Source organism: Neophocaena asiaeorientalis, unplaced genomic scaffold (genome assembly GCF_003031525.2).
Source record: "Neophocaena asiaeorientalis asiaeorientalis breed wild unplaced genomic scaffold, Neophocaena_asiaeorientalis_V1.1 scaffold24, whole genome shotgun sequence".
Lineage (NCBI taxonomy): Eukaryota > Metazoa > Chordata > Mammalia > Artiodactyla > Phocoenidae > Neophocaena > Neophocaena asiaeorientalis.
In genome coordinates this window covers 3,273,180-3,288,292 of record NW_020185317.1, presented here as the reverse complement: position 1 = coordinate 3,288,292, position 15,113 = coordinate 3,273,180, and positions in this window count along the sequence as shown.

The window sequence follows — 15,113 nt, the reverse complement described above, 5'->3', positions numbered from 1 at the left end:
TATGAACTCATTGTGATGAAAACTTGTTTTATGTTTTATACAGTTTTATTTTTCTTAAAAGAATGTAGTACCTAGTTCAGTGAAACCTTTTATTTGAAGGTAAGGTGATTACTCTCCACAAATATATTAAGACATGTGGATTATTTCTAATTAGGCCACTAATCCTAGACAGGATGAATGATGTAGTTCCATATCACTTCACACACAGAATAAGTAGAACACAGTAAACATTGCACTAGGTATATTTGCCTCTGTAAACAGATGTAAGTTTGTGAGCTCACTGAGGTCAACGGTCATCATTTATTTCTTACCATTGTCTAGCAAATTATAGTTCAGTAATAGTTCATGTTTATTAATATGAAAGAGCATGTTCACATTGAATTTTACTCGAAATAATCTGCTGGAGTACATATCACTTTCTACGTTCCACAGCCTAGAAAGGAAATTTCATATACAGTCACACTGACTGGGTTTGGGTCTAACTTTCAGATACAAAATCTGTTTCTTTTCTACTATTAATGACTTTTTAAAAAATTAAATTTTGTTTTGACTGCCAAGACAGATTATGGGAAGTCGTGTTACTATGTACCTTTTCGTTTCAAAAAATTAATAGAATCACCATATATCTAATGATATTGAAGCAGAGGCTATCCCAGAAATATAAAAAAACAGATATTGGTTTACTAAAGACAAACCATACACTGGTTACATTCTTATTTAGAAAGCCATAGATACATATATTTTTGAGGCCTAATATTTTCTATTTTGTCACAATCCTGATTTTTTTTCTTCATCTGTTTGTGACTGAGCTGGCCAAAATATGCAGACTTCTCAATATTAGGTGTTTATAGCTAATATGGCAGTTGATTCAGCATTTGGCTCTTATGGCTGTAGTTTTATTTCTTAGTATTTTATTAAAAGAAGGTAATGATTTTATTTTTGTGTTATATCTCTGGACTGAAAGTTGCTGCATCAGTAATATTGCAAATATTATTAAACAACTTATGAGTTTACCTAAATCCAAATCTGTACAACACAGTGTAAAGTCATCACCAAAAGACCATATGAGAGAATTCTCCTGTAGCTAATACGCTATTTCCATCAGGGATGTTCTTTTCTGGCCCTCTTTCTCAACATTCTTCAAACACTGTAAGCCTGAGGACTGTAAAATATGTCTACATCATGTGCCAGTTTCAATCAGAGGACTGTAGAATCAGTCCATAATAATAATGTGCCTAAACATAGAGAAATTAGATATTGGCAAGCTTGAGTGAATGTACCAAGCATTTAGAAGCCAAGTTGTAACCATAGCCCACACACTTTTCATCAATGCATGTAAAGCACACCTGTGGTTTATTAATTTTCTTAGTCATGAAAATTGAGCACAAAACAATGCATTTTTCCATAAATGCCCAGCCCGTATATCTTCCTGTGTTTATTATTCTGAATAGTAAATTTTTAGACAACTCAGATTTAAAATAAACACCATTTTCTTATTTTAAATATATCTAGAAGTAAAATAAGATAAAGTATTGATATAACCCCTATAAGAAATGCTTTCGAGTTTGTTTGCAATTATAAATATTTTATAAAGTCTAGAAAAATTGATGAAAATTTCTTTACCTACGAAAGAATATGGTCAGTTGAGTGCCATTTGAAAGCTAAGATTAACAAATGTCAATATTTAGACCCTTTTAAAAGTACTGATAATTTAATATACATATTTACTGTGGAAATTTACAGTTTGCCAGTATATGATTACTAAACACTTAAGTGCCAATAAACAAGTCAAAAATTAATGTCTTTTTTAGAAGGGTTATAAACATTCAGTCGTACTTTTTAAAAAATTGTGTAAGCACATTATGCTGATATTTAAAATTCTTATTTTGTCTTCTAGGATGTTTTTAAAATGATAAAACTTAGTATTCATTTCATTAGGTTATGGGGCAAACACTTCTATACTTACTCATGTCACAGAGTATCTATAATTGTGTTCTTTGCAAGACAATGTAAAGTGTTAATGGTTAAATACTAAATTATATAGTTATTTTTAATTAAAGTTAATCTTTTGCTAGAGCCTAGATCAGAGATCTCAAAGATATAGGTTGAGGCAGGAAAGAATAAAATATAAAACTTCATGATTTTCAAAAAGCTTCCAGGAAGGCGTAAGAGTAATAAAGATCAAACTTAACATTATATCATAAACAACCATAAAACTAGATAAACTATACAAAATACTTTCAAACATTGGAAATCAGCCAGTGCAGGACTATGGTCTCTTGGAGAAGGGAAACAAATAGGGTGAGTTTTCTAATCATTTCAATTCTTTAAGAAATTTTGGGATCACTTTGCAGAGAAAGAAATCATTCACAGAAGCTGGAACTCTTATTTGGGAAATGGAGATTAGACTTTGGCAAGGCTGAAATGAAAATTGAGGGACAGGATCTAAGAAAGAAGGAGGCTATGTGAAAAAAGAACTGCAGGATCCGCATCAGGAATCCTGAATATTTGCTGAGGAAAGGGGTATATATATGGAATAAAACTCCAAAAGTCAAGGGAAAAAAGAAATGGAAGATGGATGCTGAAAAGTGCTGAGAGCATTTGCAAATAGTGTAGTCATTTGAGCTCTGACCAGCCAGAGTAGAGGCCTCAGCGATTATTCTCCTGGGACGTTTAGTAGAAATTGGAAGGGCGGGACACAGCTTGCTGAATTAGAGTAAAGCCGACTCTAGGCCCAGGGTAGCAAAGCTTAAATCAGGCCTTGAACTGTCAGAATGACCTGAATTTAACTGTATGTCAGAACAAATCTAAAGGAAAACACATTTCAGACGTTCGGCAGGTAACATCATAATGTCCAATACCTAACAAAAAATTATTAGGCATGCCAAGAAGCATACAAATAGTCCCATAACCAACAAAGAAAGCAGTCAATAGACACAAAGCAAGAAGTGGCAGTGATGATGTAACTAGAAGACAGATGTTAAACAAACTGTTATAGCACTCAGATCTCAGATGTGTAGAAAGATAGGACTAGCATCACAATTGCCTGTTTTATTTTTCTTTAAAGGTTCAAGAAAAGTCATTAATATGAAATCTGGCTACCTATCAGGGAATTGAAATTTCAGGACAAGCAACTAACCTGAAATCTAGAAAGAAAAAGAAGTATGCAAATAGAAACAAGACTCAAGCGTTTGCTGACTTAAACATCAACAAATGCCATATAAACCAATAAGGAGATTAAACTAGATATTTTTAATGTTTTGCTGAAGACCACATGTGGGTCTTTCTCCCCTGTAGAGCAAAGGTTTAACTTTCAAGGACAAGGCCTTACAAGTATAAACTGAGAGTACTATTGGGAACCATGGTAGAGAAACAGGGAGGGAAAAGCTCTACCAGTGTCACCTAAGAATGAGGCTTACACACTGCACCACAGAACACCCCCATCTATTCAAACCTAAGATTTAACAGTGGAATACAGCTGGGAGACATGCAAGAGAGTATACCTAGGGAGCAGGACAAAGGGAAGACCAATCCAAATGGGGAGAAACAAAGTTTCAATCAAAGAATGTGACATTTCTAGTTGCACTGAAGGTAACCATAAAAACAGTAAATTTTAATCCAAGCCCAATTCCTGACAAGATTAGCAAAACCACCACACTAAAGACTTTGAAGAAGGAAAGATGTGCTTATCACCAGGCATAAAACATTTACCTTAGTGTATACTGCCCTAAAATAACAACTTTCACCAAAGAATTGAGACATAGAAAGAAGAAAAATACAGTTTGAACAAAGTGATTATCAGAACCAAACTCAGATATGACACAAAGTATCTCATCAGATTTATCAGACTTGACACATTCAAGAAAAGAATCTGTGAACTTGATTTTATATGTCAGCATGACTGGGTTAAAGGATGCCCAGATACCTGGTAAAACATTATTTCTGGGTAGGTCTGTGACATTGTTTCCAGAAGAGATTAGCATTTGAATCAGAAGGCTGAGTAAAGATCAGTCCTCATCATAGTGGGCAGGCATCATCCAGTCCATTGAGGGCCCCAATAGAACAAAAAAGGCAGAGGAAGGGCACATTCCCTTTCTTGTAGTCACATACTCTGCCCCCGTCTTCCTCACCTCCCGTATATAATTAGAAGCAACTGAGCTTTTTTTCAAGAGGGAATCAAACAAACTGTACAACCATACAATAGGATTCAATCCAGTGATTAAAAAAGAACAAGTTGATTTACGCATCAACATGGAAGCATCTTAAATATATATGTGTATAGTAAGAATCCAGACCAAAAAGCTTTATACTATGTTTCTATTGATATGACATTCTGGATAAGGCAAGACTAAAGCGAAGGAAATCCAATTAGCTATTGCCAAAGATTTTTGGTGATGAGTGGTGCTTTACTACAAAGGAAACAGACAGGAGAACTTTTAGTGTATTGGAACTGTCTGTATAGCATTGAGGTGTAAATACATGTCTATGATGTTTTTTGAGTGAATTAGTTTTTATACTCTTTCCTTATCCTGGATAGTTTTCTAATATTCAAATTATAGTTTATAGAATTGTATTGTTCTCTGTTCCATTTCTGTAGCATCATGCTCAGGAAAAGTTAAGTTATATCTACATTATTCATTACTCTGGTTCTGGGGTTCCACTAATTACATCAAATAACCTGAACTACAGCCCACCTCATGCAGCCAGCAGCACATTTAATTGTGGAGTTTTTCTGTTATCTCAAAATGATCATAGATATCACAAAATGTCTGATGTTGATAGACTGTTCTGTATATGCTGAGGTTCCATGGTAATGTTAATAATTGCAAAGGGCTGTATAGTACATACTATGAGCGAGAATCTAAGTGCTTTATATATGTCATTTAATTCACACAAAAACATCATGAGATAAATACTATTAATTCCCATTTACAAATAGATACGCCAAGGCCAAGAGAGATGGAATGATTCCCCAGGATCACTAAGTTAACAAGTGGTAGAGCTAGTATTATGAACCCAAAACTCATGCTCTTAATCATTACCATACTTCCTTTCAAAGGCTCACCTTGATTTTTCCTCATGTTATTTAATCATCATTTTGTGTATGTATTTCTCCACAGCAGAACATGAGGGAAGGAAGAAGTTTATCACTGACCTTTTTTCACTATTTAGTCTAATCTTATTTTTCAGAACTTTGAAGATTAAGTTAAAATGTATACACCAAGTTGTTTTTATTCCTTCTTTCACTCCAACTTAAACTCATGTTTAGTATTATTTAATGCAAACAGAAATGTAAGAAACAGTATGTGCCTAACAAAACATACTAAAATCATTATTTGTTATTCAACTACACAATACATGAAATAGAATATCATGAAACCGTTGATGCATTTTGTGCCCCATGTGGATTCTGTTCCCTGCCAATCACAAAAGTAATCAATATGTGAAATTTGAGCAAATCAAAATATCTTACATATTTTAGATACATATGTGTATAGAAAACTTTACATAGAATTTGTGATCATTTTGGTTACTTAAATGATAGTATATTATATCATATAATAAGTATTGTTTTGATATTTGATTATTTTAATGTCCCAAATTATGAGATTTAAACCATAATAATATTGTTTTATGTATGGTAAAGCACATATCTCAATGCTTTAAAATAGTTTGTATTTTAAATTTATCAGTTTCTTCCTCCCCTTGTTAAAGAACACTGCTTGCTCTTTGTTGGCAAAAATTTGTCTGCGGTATGAGAAGGTAATGCCAAATTGTTTTCTAGATTGGTTATACCAGTGCTTCTACCAGCAATGATAAGAATGAGCTTGCTTCACTTTCTTGGCAACACTTTATATCTTCAGAATTCTTAGTTAGTACCAATTGCATGGTGTTCAATTTGTATTTTCTTGCAATTAAGCAGATTTTCATATGCATTTCTTTTTTTTCTGTAAAGTTCAAGACTGTTGCCCACTTTCCTTTTAGATTGTCTTGATTTGTAGGACTTTGTTAGATATTTTGGATACAATTGCCTTTAAGGTTATACTGGCTACGAATATTTCGTCCCACTCTTTCACTTGAAGATATATCACTTGAGGGTATACTCCGGCCCAACAAAACAGGAATTTAAGAAATGGAGTCAAAGAACAAACTAATAGTTACCAGAGCTTGAGAGAAGGGCAGAATAGGTGAAGAGGATTAAGAGGTACAAGCTATTAGTTATAAATAAGTTACGAGGATGTAAGGTACAGCACAGGGAATATAGTCAATATTTTATAATAGCTTTGTATCGTGTGTAATCTATAAAAATATTGAATCACTCTGCTGTACACCTGAAACTGATATATTGTAAGGCAGCTATAGTTTAAGAGAAAAAAATGGAGTTAAAGTTACCATTAAGCCCTAGTAATTTTGCTGATATTGCTTTCCAATTTATGGCAATAATTAGGAGACATTGGAATAAAATGAAATATAATTAAACATTATTAGTAATCAAACAATTTTGAATTATATAAGTATAATAGGATAAAGATACTAACTCTGGAAATTGGTTGAAATTTATCTTTTAATACATTTATTTAAAACTCAAGGGCAACCAGTAATGAAGATACATGGAATATAGTTTCTAAATCTGTCAGAAAACTTTTAAAAAGTAGAATAAAAATGTATTAATTCTAATCAAGCTTTTGGGATGGGGGAGAGCATGTAGAGGGGAAGAAATACACAATTTAAAAAGTTAGAAAATTATAAGATCTAGCATAAATCTGATAATGAAAAACTAAATATGAAAGAAGCAATATTCAAAGAAAGGACAAATTATTTTTTAAAATTTGTCAAAGACATGAATTCTTAAGGTGAGAAAGCACAACAAAAAGAATAAAAAAGCAATGTAAATTCACACATACATTATAGTGAATATGTACAGCACAGATTTCTCTGGACCAAGAATATAATGCAATACATAATTAGAATGCTGAGAGAAGTCACTATTAACCTAGATTCTGTGCACTGTTAAACTCAGTCAAGAATAAGGGTAGGGCTTCCCTGGTGGTGCAGTGCTTGGGAATCCACCTGCCAATGCAGGGGACGCGGGTTCAAGCCCTGGTCCGGGAGGATCCCACATGCCACGGAGCAACTAAGCCCATGCACCACAGCTACTGAGCCTACGCTCTAGAGCCTGTGAGCCACAACTACTGAGCCTGTGTGCCACAGCTACTGAAGCCCGCATGCCTAGAGCCCATGCTCTGCAACAGAAGAAGCCACCACAGTGAAGCCTGTGTACTGGAACGAAGAGTGGCCCCTGCTCACCGCAACTAGAGAAAGCCTGTGCACAGCAATGAGGACCCAACACAGCCAAAAATAAATAAAAATAAAATTAATTAATAAAAAAAGAATAAGGGTGAATTAACATTATTTTCAGACAACGATTAAAGAACTTTACCACTGAAAAACTTTTACCAAAATAACTAGAGAACGGAGAGAGATACAGTAGTTAAATAAAGAGAACAGTGGGGTAAATATATAGAGGTAAATATATAGATCTTAAAAGCCATTGGCTATACTAAAAACATTAATTTTGAAGTTAAACTAAAACATTGGGCAGGGCTTCTCTGGTGGCGCAGTGGTTGAGAGTCTGCCTGCGGATGCAGGGGACACGAGTTCGTGTCCCGGTCCGGGAAGATCCCACATGCCGTGGAGCGGCTAGGCTAGGCCCATGAGCCATGGCCGCTGAGCCTGCGCGTCCGGAGCCTGTGCTCCGCAACGGGAGAGGCCACAATAGTGAGAGGCCCGCGTAACGTAAAAAAAAAAAAAAAACATTGGGCAAAAGTGACATGGAAGACAAGAGAAGCCTGGTTGGATTGAAACAGTTGTCATTTTTAATAATTGTGTAGGTTTCTCAATCTAAATTATTATTAAAATTTTGTCATCACCAATAGAATAGGAGTAAAATAAATAATGATCAGTAGAAGGAAAACATGGCTATACCCATACAATAAAATGCCTTGCATCTGGCAAAAACAATAATCTATATTTTTTACAAATAAAATAATCTAAGGTATACTGATAAATGAATAAAACAAGGCATGGAATAATAAAACATTGTATAATTATAATTTATATGAAAAGATGCCCAAGCTATACATGTTTAAGATATAGATATAAATATGGATATATACTGTGACTTTAAAATATGGACAAATATTTCAAATAGGTTTGGGGTGTCATTTTTTTCTACTTTGTTTTATGTGTTTACTTTCTAGCAATCATCTATAAACATGAGATTCATGTAAGTAATAATTAAAAGGAACACAAAATAGCATTAGCAAAACAGATGAACTAAACTATAAAATAGCTTTGGAGATTATATTCTTCAGTCTTTGTCCAGGTATAGAACCTATTCTTAAGAAGAATTAATAATTTTTCTGTAGTTGCATAGGTGATTAATAGCAGAATAAACAAGAACTAGATGTAGGGCTCCTTAAATCCAGATTAGCAATATTTTTCCTTGAGAAAATAAATTTTTCTACAAAGAGTCATACATACACACATACAAATACCCTCCCCTCCACCACCAAAAATAGATTAGACTAAAAGATTTAGGTTATGTTGGTAAAAATATAAGTATTTACTACAGATATACATGTATATCTATAAACAGGATATACAGAGTATATTGTGTATATATCAAGATAGAGAATTTTAAAAGAATATATGAAAAAAACATTTTTGTTGTTAATTGCTAGTTAACTAGGCTTCTACAATTAAAAGTCTTGTAAGAAAGAATCATTCAGTGACTGGGAGAGTTTGATGCTTTTATGTGGAATCTAAAAAAAAAAATGATACAAATGAACTTATTTACAGAACAGAAAAGCAGACTCACAGTCTTAGAGAATGAATTTATGGTTACCGGGGGGAAGGGTGAGGGTGAGGGATAGATTGGGAGTTTGGGATTTACATGTACACACTGCTATACTTAAAATAGATAAAATAAATAACTATCAAGGACCTACTGTAGGATGGGGGTGGTGGGAGGAGGTCCAAGAGGGAGGGGATATATGTATACATATAGCTGATTCACTTTGTTGTACAGCAGAAACTAACACAACATTGTAAAGCAACTATACTCCAATAAAAAAATAAATATTAAAAAATAAAATAAGTAACCAACGAAGACCTACTAAAAAAAAATAAATTTTAAAAAAGGAAAAAAAAGCCTTGTAATACATACACCATCATTACCTTTGTAAGTAGAATAGCTATTCCATTAAAACAGACTCTAAAGACACAACTATGTTGAAATGTCAGCATTCAGCAAACAAATAAAATTCTAAAGTTCTTAACCTATATATTAATTCTTTCAATATTGATCATTGCTTCATTTTTTTTTAAATAATGTGAATATCACACTGTAGAAATAATTCTTTAGTAATAATATACAATGGTACAATTGTATAATTATATCTCTAATAACACATTTTTAATAATATATGTGAAATCTACATACTGTATAGGAATGTGGTAAATAGAGCAATATGGAGTGTTTGTGCTCTGGCTTTGTCTCTACTTATTAGAGAAAATGTGCAGATGAATCAGATAAAAGGTTCATAGAGAAAGGGGACAATGGAGTTTTATTTTTTTCATGTAGAATCACTCAGTGACTGGGAGAGTTTGATGGTACGGTATTTTGAAGATTAAGAAGGAGTTGTTTTAATGAAAAGGCCTAAGAACTGAATTTGAATCCAAGCTCTGCCATTTATTAACTGTAATTTGGGGGAAGATATATTCTTCTGTCTCTCAATTTCCTTCTCCAAAGAAAGTATATTAATACCCACATCTAGAATTGCTGAGCAGACACCATGAGAGCAGCCTCATTTTGTTCAACTTTGTGTAAATGATTTTACCTGCAGAAATTTACAGGTATTCTTTTGCTAACATTTTACATTATATAATTTGAAAGTTTACTACCTTGTTCCAGTTGAACAAAAGTTTCTAATTTTGCAAAATGTTTAGAGATTTGGGATGAACAAAGTATATAAATATGATTTAATGTCACAATTATTACCAGTATTATATCAATTTTCTGCTAACATTTCTGAAACATAAATGTCAAATACATGATTCATCTTGATGAAGATTTAGCTTTTAGTAAGCAATGTTATAAAGGCTAAATATCAATCTTAATAGGAGAGCCGAGGCACTAATTCTTAGCAATTTTTAAACTCACTGAAACAGCCTATGTACAAGTACTAAAGACATTAAGAAAAAAAAATCTTTAGTAGACTCCAAGTAGAACAAAAAAAACAATTGGGGCCTAATTAAAGCAAGAAACCTAGTTCATTTTGTTCAAGGACTTCCCTTCACCACCATCTTATGACATTTAGAATAATGTTTTTATATTCTCTCACATTATACCTTATTTCTGTGTCTCTAAACATTAAGGAAAGAGAACGTGTTTACCCCCAAAGTTAGATTTCTGCTTCTAGAATTTAAAAAGATAATTTCATTTCTATTCATTGAATATTTAGTAACTACTAGTAAAAGATTTTGTGCGATTATAAACCCCAATTAAACAACAAGCTCCATGAGGAGCTTGTTACTTCATAAAACAATAGTTATTTCATAATAGATGATCAAAAATACTGAAGGCATGAATAAACTAATTTATTTCATAAAGAATTGTGAGCAATAACTGGCTATCAAAATCTCAGTGTGCTGAAGTTATAGATCTAATTTAATCATGTTACAGTCACTAAGTTCTTTAATAACATAAAAGTTGTTCTTCTGACCCAGTGGACTACCATGTAAGAAGGCCAGAGGGGTGATTGTACAAAACATGTAGGAGCAAGTAGACACCATAAAGACATATAACTCAAGACTTTATAAACATGAGTAAAAGCCATTCTAATGTAAAAAGCATCTGAAGTCCAGCATCTTGATGAATGCTTGGAAAAATGGTTGAGCCAAGGACTCATATGTTTCAGCCCTGTGTAACCACACAAAAAGACAGAAGTGAAATTATTTTTATACTGTGTTAAAGACAGAAGTAGTTGCTACAGTGCAGGATTGCTTGGGAAAATAGTCATACACTCAAGAAAGAGAAGATAAGAAGTAGGATTAATAAACTAGGAAAACTTTTAATAATTCCTGGGAAAGATGAACTAGATGAATTGAATAAAACAAAAATTAGAGTTTAATGTTTTTGTGCTGCAATCTGGCAATATATTTTACCTATGAATTATGCATTCCAGTTGATCTTGACAAGCCATCTAAAATTATATATGAACATAATAGGTTTATGTCAAAAGATATAAAAGAATGGCAATGTTACTAAGAGCAGAAACAACCCAAATAATGGCTAAATAAACTTGGCATTTGACAGTTTTCTGTCAATTTCAGTTATGTTCATCTGGTTGACAGTGTTCAAGTGTTCTATATATTTCAGATATTTTGCATTTTTCTATAAATTACTGCAAGTAGAATGATAAAGTATCCAAATATAATTGTGGATTTCTCTTTCTCCTTAAGTTATGTCAGTTTAGGCTTATATATTAGAAATCTTTGTTCATTACATAGAATTTAGGGTTGTTATATCTTTTATGTACTTAATCTGTACAAACTTCATGAAATTTCTATTTATATTTCTGGTAAAAATTCCCTGGGCTAAAGTTACTGCATGTGATAGTAAAATATCATCTCAACCTCTCTTATGCTTAGTGTTTTATGTGCTGTATGTATTTCTATCCTTTTACTTTTGACCTCTTTGTCTTTACATTTAAAACAAGTTTCTTTTAAAGGGCATATATAAGCATACCTAGTTTTATTGTTTATTTATTTATTTATTTTTTAATGGTAAAACATTAAAAGTTTTATTTTCATCTCTAGAATAAGAATTAGATAGTAATGCCTACCATCTCCACTATTAATATTATTCTAGAAATAGCACATGAAATTTGACATGAGAAGTGATATTTTAAGGGGTAAATATTGCTAAGGATGAGACAAACATTATTATTAATTGCTGCTTATATTATTGTATTTCTATCAAATCCAATATAATCAACTGAAAAATTTTTGAAATAATTAACATATAAAATGTCACTAGGAATAAAATAATCAGTTTTGGCTTTTCATCTGTTCTCTCTTTTTTTTAAATTTTATTTTATTTATTTTTTTATACAGCAGGTTCTTATTAGTCATCAATTTTATACACATCCGTGTATACATGTCAATCCCAATCACCCAATTCATCACACAACCACCTCCAACCAACTGCGTCTTTCCCGCCTTGGTGTCCATACATTTGTTCTCTACATCTGTGTCTCAATTTCTGCCCTGCAAACCGGTTCATCTGCACCATTTTTCTAGGTTCCACATATTTGCGTTAATATACGATATTTGTTTTTCTCTTTCTGACTTACTTCACTCTGTATGACAGTCTCTAGATCCATCCATGTCTCAACAAATAACCCAATTTCGTTCCTTTTTATGGATGAGTACTATTCCATTTTATATATATACACAACAACTTCTTTATCCATTCATCTGTCGATGGACATTTAGGTTGCTTCCGTGACCTGGCTATTATAAATAGTGCTGCAGTGAACATTGGGGTGCATGTGTCTTTTTGAACTGTGGTTTTCTCTGGGTATATGCCCAGTAGTGGGATAGCTGGATCATATGGTAATTCTATTTTGAGTTTTTTAAGGAACCTCCATACTGTTCTCCATAGTGGCTGTATCAATTTACATTCCCACCAACCGTGCAAGAGTGTTCCCTTTTCTCCACACCCTCTCGAGCATTTGTTGTTTGTAGATTTTCTGATGATGCCCATTCTAATTGGTGTGAGGTGATACCTCATTGTAGTTTTGATTTGCATTTCTCTAATAATTAGTGATGTTGACCAGCTTTTCATGTGCTTCTTGGACATCTGTATGTCTTCTTTGGGGAAATGTCTATTTAGGTCTTCTGCCCATTTTTGGATTGGATTGTTTGTTTTTTTAATATCGAGCTGCATGAGCTGTTTATATATTTTGGAGATTAATTCTTTGTCTGTTGATTCATTTGCAGATATTTTCTCCCATTCTGAGTGTTGTCTTTTCGTCTTTTTTATGGTTCCCTTTGCTGTGCAAACGCGTTGAAGTTTCATTAGGTCCCATTTGTTTATTTTTGTTTTTATTTCCATTACTCTAGGAGGTGGATCAAAAAGATGTTGCTGTGAAATATGTCAAAGAGTGTACTTCCTATATTTTCCTCTTAGAGTTTTATAGTGTCTGGGCTTAAATTTAGGTCTCGAATCCATTTTGAGTTTATTTTTGTGTATGGTGTTAGGGAGTGTTCTAATTTCATTCTTTTACATGTAGCTGTCCAGTTTTCCCAGCACCACTTGTTGAAGAGACTGTCTTTTCTCCATTGTATATCCTTGCCTTCTTTGTCATAGATTTGTTCACCATAAGTGCGTGGGTTTACCTCTGGGCTTTCTATCTTGTTCCATTGATCTATGTTTCTGTTTTTCTGCCAATACCATACTGTCTTGATTACTGCAGCTTTGTAGGACTGTAAGTCAGGGAGTCTGTTTCCTCCAGCTCCGTTTTTTTCCCTCAAGACTGCTTTGACTATTCGGGATCTTTTGTGGCTCCATACAAATTTTAAGATTTTTTGTCTAGGACTTCCAAAACTATGTTGAATAATAGCGTGGAGAGTGGACATCCTTGTCTTGTTCCTGATCTTAGAGGAAATGCTTTCAGTTTTTCAACATTGAGAATGATGATTGCTGTGGCTTTGTCATATATGGCCTTTATTATATTGAGGTAGGTTCCCTCTATGCCGCCTTTGTGGAGAATTTTTATCATAAATGGGTGCTGAATTTTGTCAAAGGCTTTTTCTGCATCTATTGAGATGATCATATCATTTTTATTCTTCAATTTGTTAATATGGAGTATCACATTGATTGAATTGCATATATTGAAGAATCCTTGCATCCCTGAGGTAAATCCCACTTGGCCATGGTGTATGATCCTTTTAATGTGTTGTTGGATTCTGTTTGCTAGTATTTTGTTGAGGATTTTTGTATCTATATTCATCAGTGATATTGGTCTGTAATTTTCTTTTTTTGTAGTATCTTTGTCTGGTTTTGTTATCAGGGTGATGGTGGGCTCATAGAATGAGTTTTGGAGTGTTCCTTCCTCCTCAAGTTTTTGGAAGAGTTTGAGGAGGATGGGTGTTAGCTCTTCTCTAAATATTTGCTAGAATTCACCTGTGAAGCCGTCTGGTCCTGGACTTTTGTTTGTTGAACATTTTTAATGACAGTTTCAATTTCATTACTTGTGATTGGTCTGTTCATATTTTCTGTTTCTTCCTGGTTCAGTGTTGGAAGGTTATACCTTTCTACGAATTTGTCCATTTCTTCCACGTTGTCCATTTTATTGACATAAACTTGCTTGTAGTAGTCTCTTAGTTTGCTTTGTACTTCTGGAGTGTCTGTTGTAACTTCTCCTTTTCATTTCTAATTTTATTGATTTGAGTCCTCTCCCTCTTTTTCTTGATGAGTCTTGCTAATGGTTTATCTATTTTGTTTATCTTCTCAGAGAACCAGCTTTTAGTTTTATTGATCCTTGCTATTTTCTTTGTTTCTATTTCATTTATTTCTGCTCTGATCTTTATGATTTCTTTCCTTCTTTGGGTTTTGTTTGTTCTTCTTTCTCTGGTTCCTTTAGGTGTCAGGTTAGATTGTTTATTTCAGATTTTTCTTGTTTTTTGAGGTAGGCTTGCATAGCTATAAACTTCCCTCTTAGAACTGCTTTTGCTGCATCCCATAGGTTTTGGATTGTCGTGTTGTCATTTGTCTGTAGGTATTTTTTGATTTCCTCTTTGATTTCTTCAGTGATCTCTTGGTTATTTAGTAACGTAGTGTTTAGCCTTCATGTGTTTGTGTTTTTCATGGTTTTTCCCCTGTAATTCATTTCTATTCTCATAGCATTGTGGTCAGAAAAGATGCTTGATTTGATTTCAATTTTCTTAAATTTACTGAGGCTTGATGTGTGACCCAAGATGTGATCTATCCTGGAGAATGTTCCATGCTCACTTGAGAAGGAAGTGTAATCTGCTGTTTTTGG